The sequence below is a fragment of the Leptidea sinapis genome, chromosome 7 (genome assembly GCF_905404315.1).
Source record: "Leptidea sinapis chromosome 7, ilLepSina1.1, whole genome shotgun sequence".
Lineage (NCBI taxonomy): Eukaryota > Metazoa > Arthropoda > Insecta > Lepidoptera > Pieridae > Leptidea > Leptidea sinapis.
The window spans coordinates 13327355-13335765 of NC_066271.1; positions in this window are offsets into that span (position 1 = coordinate 13327355).

Genomic DNA, 8411 nt, shown 5'->3' on the forward strand with positions numbered 1-8411 from the left:
GTGCAATATTAGAGGAAACATTAACAATACAACAGAACAACAAAAACAACGATACAGTAGATGGTATTGTAGGAAAACAGTGTTTTGTATAACACGGCCACAATATCTATGAACCTCGCTGGAACGCCTAAGCACCTCCCGTTCTCCTTTCATCACCTCGCGCTCGTCCTATTGGGTCAGTAAGGTTGGCAGTTTCATTACCGTTAGGTAAATTTGTCGTGTTATTTTCGTGCTGTCACTGCTTTGTTTTTGAAGTTTTCATTGTTACGTTTTGACTTATATTGTTAATACTTCTGTAGTTTATCCCCTAGTGTTGTGAATGTCCATGCCATGATGTTGAATGAGCACTTCCCAGGTAAGCCTCTTGCTCGTTCGCATCTTGTCATATAAAAATAAAAGCTTAAAAGAACACCGTTTACATGATACTTTAGGTACCGTGTAATTTTACTCTACTTTACTAATACATACAGTATAACTGAATTCCGCCAACCTCCACTACGGTTCATTCCATTAAAATCCGGGCCACCTGCACATATAAACTTTCAACATCTACTGCACCATCTCTGAGTTCACATTATGAACCACTCTGATAATTTTATCAGTCTCGAAACTATATTCATCAATTCTAAAACAGATGCAGCAATATGAAATTTCATGCCTTCTGCTTTCAAAATTATGGAATTATATATATTGTTAGTTTATCTCCTTAAGAGTAAAATGTACACGTCTTGTGTGTAGTGTGCAAAAATATGTAAATTTGAGGCAATTTGAAATTTTTATAGGGCATTATTTATGACAAAATAATAATATTCCCAAAAAAGACATTTTAGTGGGACTTTCACAGTTGTCTGCGTTCTATATATTATATTTTTGTACTTAAAATAATTTTTCAGTTTTATAATTATTTTATACCTCAATAAATCTGATTTTGAGATTTTATATTTTTTTCATCGCAACATAATTATATAAATCGCATGTTGCCTAAAGGCTAAAATAATTTTTTTGAAAAAAAAATAAATGTTTAAAAAAATTAGGGGTTTATTTAGCCCCGCTACTCACCAGCCAGGTCTGCAGTTTCGAGTTGGGGTATATAAGGAGAGGCTTAGACCAAGTTTTCAGCTTGCCTCAAATACTTACTCTGTTTGTGATAGAAAAAGATCTGGCCGTCCACGTAGTGTTGTAAGGTCGTCAAAGCAGTAAAGGGAAGAGTTCGAAGAAATCCTGTCCGAAAGCTAAAGATTTTATCTCGGGCGATGAAAATAGCACCTAGAACCATGTTGAATATTTTAAGAGATGACTTAGGACTTGCAGCCTTTAAGAGATACTGGTCATTTCTTAGCTGATAGTTAAAAAAAGAATAGGTAAAATCGAAACAACTACTGAAGTGGTACGCAAAGGGAGGTCAAACAACAATTTTGTTTACGGATGAGATAATTCTTACAACTGAGCAATATTTTAACAAACAAAATAACCGTATTTATGCTAAAGCCTTAAGGAAAAAAACAACTAAAGAAATGAAACTTACCCAAAAATTGGTGCTAGCTCTCGGACCATAAGTAAAAGTGGACAGCCGGGTGAATTGTCTCATTAAATTATCATTTTATATTCATTATTTAAACAAAATGTTTAAGACTACCCAAGGAATAAGTATATACGTAGTGAGTAAATTTAAAAAGAAATAATGTATCGTAGCTAAATATTAAAGTAATTAAATTTAATTCCAAAGACCACGAATATTTGGTTTCAAACACCTATAAATACTAATTTAAACAATCAATTCTTTATGTATTTTCGCAGCTGCAACCGGTAACTTCAGACTATGTAGAAATGTTGAAATGGTTACAAAGACTGACAGAAGCTCGGGATCTACCAGCAATGATAAAGAAAATCGCAATTTTTTTTAAGATTGCTGACTCTTAATATTGATAAACGTAACAAGAAGAGTAAGTAGCGGTAAAATTATCTAAGCACTGCTAAATATAGTCAAAATAGTGATTTTGAGTGAGGAAGCAGTAGTGTCGTAGGAGACTAGGTCACGTGGTAGTCCTCTTATGTCCGGCGGTCGTCGATGGTATGGCACGATGCCTCGCAAATGCTGGGATCGCGCTCTGTCGGCGCGTACGATCACAGAGTTGCTCAGGCGACCAACGATGTAGTCCAGGCTCTCCATGCGCAGGTCTCTGGAGTTGTCCTGATTCCGTACGAAGCGTGGTGTTCCAGAGATGGTGTCAGCGTCAGCGAATGCTGCGCTCGCAGACTTACGGCCCGCCTCGCTTACAATCGCTCACAATAGTGAGACATCTTCTTTTATAGACTCCACCCTCTCCTCCTTTAATTTCTACAGTATATTTACCAAATGTGTTAATAACGCTGTTCCCGGACATCTCGTACAAAGGCCCGCTAGTACCATACCCACTGTGTTATTTTAGTCGTTTCAATTCCGATCATAGACAGAATATTCTAACGTATAGACAATCTGACAGCCCGACAATGCGAAATCAATATTGATATGTCAATGTGTGTGGTTTGCTAGTCTCATATTCATAATACTTAGTAGCTAATTTCAAGTGTTGACTGATTGTGTCAAACAAAATCGATTACAGTAACAATAGATAAGTTTTCCTTTTCCATATTGCTGTGTCCGTTAGAGATATTCTTTTGTCTTATATGGTTTGTTTGTCTATACGTTAGTATATTGTAAGTCTATGGGCCGACACTCCGTCCCATTCGACAATCCCGGGGGCGCAAACGACAAAATTAATATAATACATATTCATACACTTTTATAGTAAAATCCCAGTCTTTTTGAACGACATTGACATTTCGAAGTAATATTAATTACTATGTTCATTATTATTTTTATATTCACCTATATACAATACCGATATACCACATAATAATATTCTGTTAATAATATATTTATTGTTTTCCAATATATGTTTCTTCACTATGACACACTTTTGATTTCGTTGGAGCCATTGTAAAAAGAAGATGTTCCAGTCTTCCTGAGAAACGGTCTTGCACTTGGCTCATACAAAAACCCAATACTCAGAGAGACCTTCACAAAAATCGTCATAGTGATGATCACGTCCATATCTGTCGAGCATCATCTATCAAATGTCTTGTTTTAAAGTGCATTTAATGTCATCTTTACTATTTTCAGTGCCTACAGGCGTCCCACAAGGTTCTATTTTATGTCCATACAGCTTAATGATGTTCCTCAATTATTTACTCGCCCAGAAAACTCTTTCTCATCTACCCTTTGCCATCGTCTGTGACAGATCGACAGTTTGCGTCGCAATAAAATAGTTTAAAAATGCCTTCCTGCGTTGTGAAAAAGTGTAGAAACAATAATATAAAAGTATTTGTGGATATATGATTATTTAAGGGAGAGAAAATTATGTGACTTGTATACCCCGTAACCGCACACACACAAGCACCTTTATGTGCTTCACTTGCTAATATCACGGCGCGGAGTCCTTCTTTTTTTACTAGTCCGTGTTTATTCTATGTACTTTTTACCCTACTCTCTATTTCTTGATAATTTCTGTCTATGCTAAATCTAATCTGATCCCAGTAAATATATAGTTCTTTATATTCTAGCTCATCATTTCTAATTTGATTGTTGATTTTATCTATTTGGCTTTTGTTTTTGTGAAATTTATTTGTAAGTCCATTTGTAGGTTAGCATTGTGTTATGTTTCTATCATATTTTGTAGTCGGCTGCTTGTTCTTGCTTCGCACGTAATTAATAAAACCATTACTAATTATACAAAATGAAACTCGTTGAATTTAAGCTTTGTACGTGACAATGCAATAAACGTTTTATTATTAAAACGTCATGTTATCATGACTTTGCGAAGAAATAATTGAAAGATCAGACAAATATGATTGTTTGTCTTGTTTGAATGAAAAAAATCAAGGACAGACATGTATCTTATTGCGTCAGAAGTAAACAAAATTATATAAGCAGTTGTAAAATATTAACGTCACTCAAATTGCGTTTTGGAACCTGTTGTTATACATCTAATCTTAATATATATAAATTAGAATAGAATAAAAATTTATTGATAACAAAAACCACCACCATACAATTATTAAAATGATACAAACCAAAATAAGTAATAATTTCTTAAAACAAATTAAATAATATAATTTATAGCTTAAAACGAAAAAGGTACTGTGCGGCAGTGAATGTCACCAAATGGAGCTAACTCAGTAAAAAGCTGCAATGGCGTGGTGCCAATGTAGCACTGGTTTTCAGTAGCCCCAACATTATTGAGTCTGGGAGTAGCAGCGACTAGTAATTTTTAAATTATAATTATGAATATAAGTCTATGAATATAAATAAATAACTGCAGTATAGATCTAATTTTTGAATTTAACCCTTAAAAAAATATATATATATAAATAAAAAAAAAATTGAACGTTAAAAGAAGATCATTTAAATCTTAACGACGGAAAAATCATAAAAAATGAGGTTATTAATAATAAATAAGTTTTAATATATGTTATGGTTACTATAAATGTTAATATTATAATATTAAATTTAAAAGAGGTACAAGCAGTTAAACAGGTTTATAAATATCATTAAGTAGGTAATTTTTAGTTTTTATTTTGAACTTTTGAATGGTATTACTAAGTTGAAGTGGAGGTGGCAAATCATTCCAGCACTTGGTGGCTTGATATCTAAAACTTCCCCGAAACGCAGCAGTTCGATGGCTAGGAATAGCTAATATACGAAAAGCTGACCTCGTATCCATATTCAAAGCTTTATGCTGTCCAAGCCATTCTAACTTTTGATATAAGTATGCTGGTATTTTCCAAGCAATTATGCCAAAGAGTAACACAGCAAGGTGTAAATGCCTTCTTCCGTCCATCTTGAGTACTTTTGCCTCTTTGAGATATGGTGTAACGTGACTACGGGGAGGAATATTCCAACAAAATCTAGCGCACGCATTCTGCACTCGCTGTATGGCATTTTTAGTTTTACTCAGTAGTCGTGGGCCATAAACGGTGTCCATATAATTAAATTTAGAAAGGACGAGAGCATCACACAGACGTATGCGTGTTTCTAAATTTAAGTATTGTCTTAATTTATATAACACTTTAAGACGATAAAAACAATTTGAAATTGTCAAGTTTATATATTTTTCGAATCGCAGACTTTCATCCATTATCAGTCCTAAATTTCTTGCTTCATGCACACGTTCAATTTTATAATTATTAATTTTTATATCAAGATTATATCGCTCAATTGTATTTATACCATTCTGTGTACCGAAAATCATATATTTTGTTTTAGCTGGGTTGAGAATTAATGAGTTTTTCTCTGACCATTTGTAAATTTCGTTTAAATCTGAATTAATTAAATTGATTGCATGTCGTGAGGATTGAAAGATAAATATAGTTGAATGTCATCTGCATACATTTGATACTTACAGTGCTTTATATTTTGCAATATGTCCGCACTATACAAAATAAATAAAAGAGGGCCTAATATAGAGCCCTGTGGAAATCCTCTTTTCATGTTACTACACTCTGAATAGCGAACTTTACCATCTTCTTCTGTGGTTACAACTTTCTGAGCTCTATGACTGAGGTAGCTATGAAACCATTGTATAGCATTTTCACTGAGTCCATAGTAGGCTAATTTTGATAGTAATAGAGTTAAATTATGGTGTCAAAAGCACGAGAATAATCAAGCAATACTAAAATGGTTACTTTACCCACATCCTGAGCTGCTAGAATGTTGTCAACTACGTCTAAGAGTGCAGTCATGGTACCTCTTTTCTTTCTGAACCCGGATTGATGTTCTGGTAAAATTTTATAGGTTTCTAAATAATTTATTAATTGCTTATAAACAATTTTTTCAATTATTTTAGAAGGACAAGGAAGAACACTAACGGGTCGGAGGTCTTTAAAGTCATCGGGGTTGTCTTTTTTTGGCACAGGACGGATAATAGCATGACGCCATAAGTTTGGAAATGAGTTAGTTTGGAAGGAGACATTTATTATATGTGTTAGTACGGATAGTATTTAAGGCATTGTCAGTAGTAACATGTCAAGTGAAATATCGTCAATACCAATCGCTTGCGATTTAAGTTCAAAAAGAGCTTTACGTACTATATTATCATCAATCGTTTTAAATTCAAATGTTGTATTACTGTGTCTGTGAAATTCATAGTAAGTCAGAGTTGATAATGTCACATGGCCAGTGCCTGGAATTTCAAGGAAGTGGGAATTGATTTTATTTGGATCATGAAGATGATGAGGTAAATTACAAATTTTATGTTTTAGCTTAATGTGGTCCTTAATATGCTTCTACAATATTTTCGGTTTTTTAATATTGGAGTTTATATATGTGTTAAAGTATACTTGTTTTTCACGACGCAGTGCTTGAGGAACATAACGTTTCAAGTCCTTATAAAACTGTACATGTGCTACATTATTAGTTTTACGAGCTCTTTTAAATGCTTCATCCCGCCTTTTCATGATCAATTTTATATTATACGTAATACAAGGGTATTGAGTATCTCGAGTAAATCGTGTTGTATTAGGTGCATAAAAATCAAACAAAGATATAATAATACTAGTAAAATTGAGAACTATATCACTTACGTTATTCATTAATAATAATTTGTCCCATGTAATGCTGTCCAGAGATTGTTGAAAACTAATTCTATCAATATTTTTGAAGGGTCTGTAGGTAATAAATTTTGGTTTCATTTGATGCTTGGGAAAATCCAAGATACATGTGATATACGCATGAGAACTTAATGCCTCTATATGATCCACAACAACATGTGTGACAGAAAGTGCTCTGTTAGCACACACACAATCTAGTTGTGTTTCTGAGTGAGCAGTGAAATGCGTAGGTGTCGAGACGTGCTGTATTAGATTAAACGAATTTAAAAAAAGTTCAATTTTTTTAAAGTTCGGATGATTGTTACACAACCCATTAATCTTGAAATCACCCAATATAACCACATTGTCACACCAGACAAACGATCCCAAAGATTCCGTTAACGCATCAAAAAATGTCTCAGGGTCCATCCACGGAGGGCGATATGCTGTACCTACTATAAGCTTATTACCACTTACCTCGACCTTGAGCCACATTTGTTCAACCGTAGGAGCAATAGGGTGCGACAGAATCCGCATCGAAATATCTTATTTCACGTAAAAGCAAACACCACCCCCGCGCGAGCGCACGCTGGGAGGGCGCGGCACGTGGTGCAGTCTGTAGCCAGCCGGGGCTGGAGCGAGGCCCTCATGCCCAGCGCGCAGCCACGTCTCATTGATACACATCAGATCCACGTTTTGTCGATCCATTACTACGAGAAACTCGTCATGATTTGTGCCAAGGGATCCCGGATTAAGTAGCCCAATTTTTAATTTGTCCTTCCTATTTGGCATAATTTTTAAATATAATATTATATATAATAATTAAATATATTTAAAGTAGTATATTTAATATGTGTAATAAAGTGTTAAAATACTAATAAATAACGATCAAAAACTATAGCATTAAAGCAACCATACAATAACGAAACTTTTAAATTTATAAGATAATTATATAATATTATAAAAGAATAAAGCTCGTTTTATATATAACTTTTAAACTGCATAATATAGCTGATTTTAGAATGCATTTTATTTTTGATGTAATTTATCTTAATAAAATTGAGAACATAATATAATACATTTCTTATACGCAAAACGTGACTTATCACCCCATTTGAAAATTTAAAATTTAAATAATATTTAGATTTGCCGCACAGTACTCTTTTGTATAAATTCGATACTACTATATCATTCATAAAATTAAACACTCCTAAGAAACCTATGGAAAAAATATATAATATAAAATTAAAATGAAACATATAGAGATTAAAATAAATATTAAAAAAACTAACAAATCTGAAATTTAACTGACAATAACAAATAAATATTAAACACAAAAAACCTTTTTTAAATCAGACTCTGATCGAATTACAAAATTTTTAGACGAACTGTCTCGTCTAGCATATATCTGACCATCACGAGTCCAGATAAAACGCCAATTTAGTTTACGGCCTAGTTCACGCGACTTATAGAACAGGTTACGATTATCGAATGTTAAATGTTCGTTAACGTAGAACCTTTGCGGTTTGTGACCTATGCCGGTCCCCGACGTATCAGCGTGGCGCCGTACCCGGGCCGCGTGCAGCAGCTCGTCACGCAGGTGTCGGCGAGCGAGCCTACACACTATGGCTCGCGGGCGCGTGCCCTCACCTCCCGCCGGCCCGCTCGACGTCGCCTCACCCCGCGCGGCCCGCAGGGCCCCGCGCCGGTGCACGTTGACGATGTCACGCTCGTCGATGGCTAGACCTATCTTCTGCGCTACGGTGATGACGACATGGAGGAGA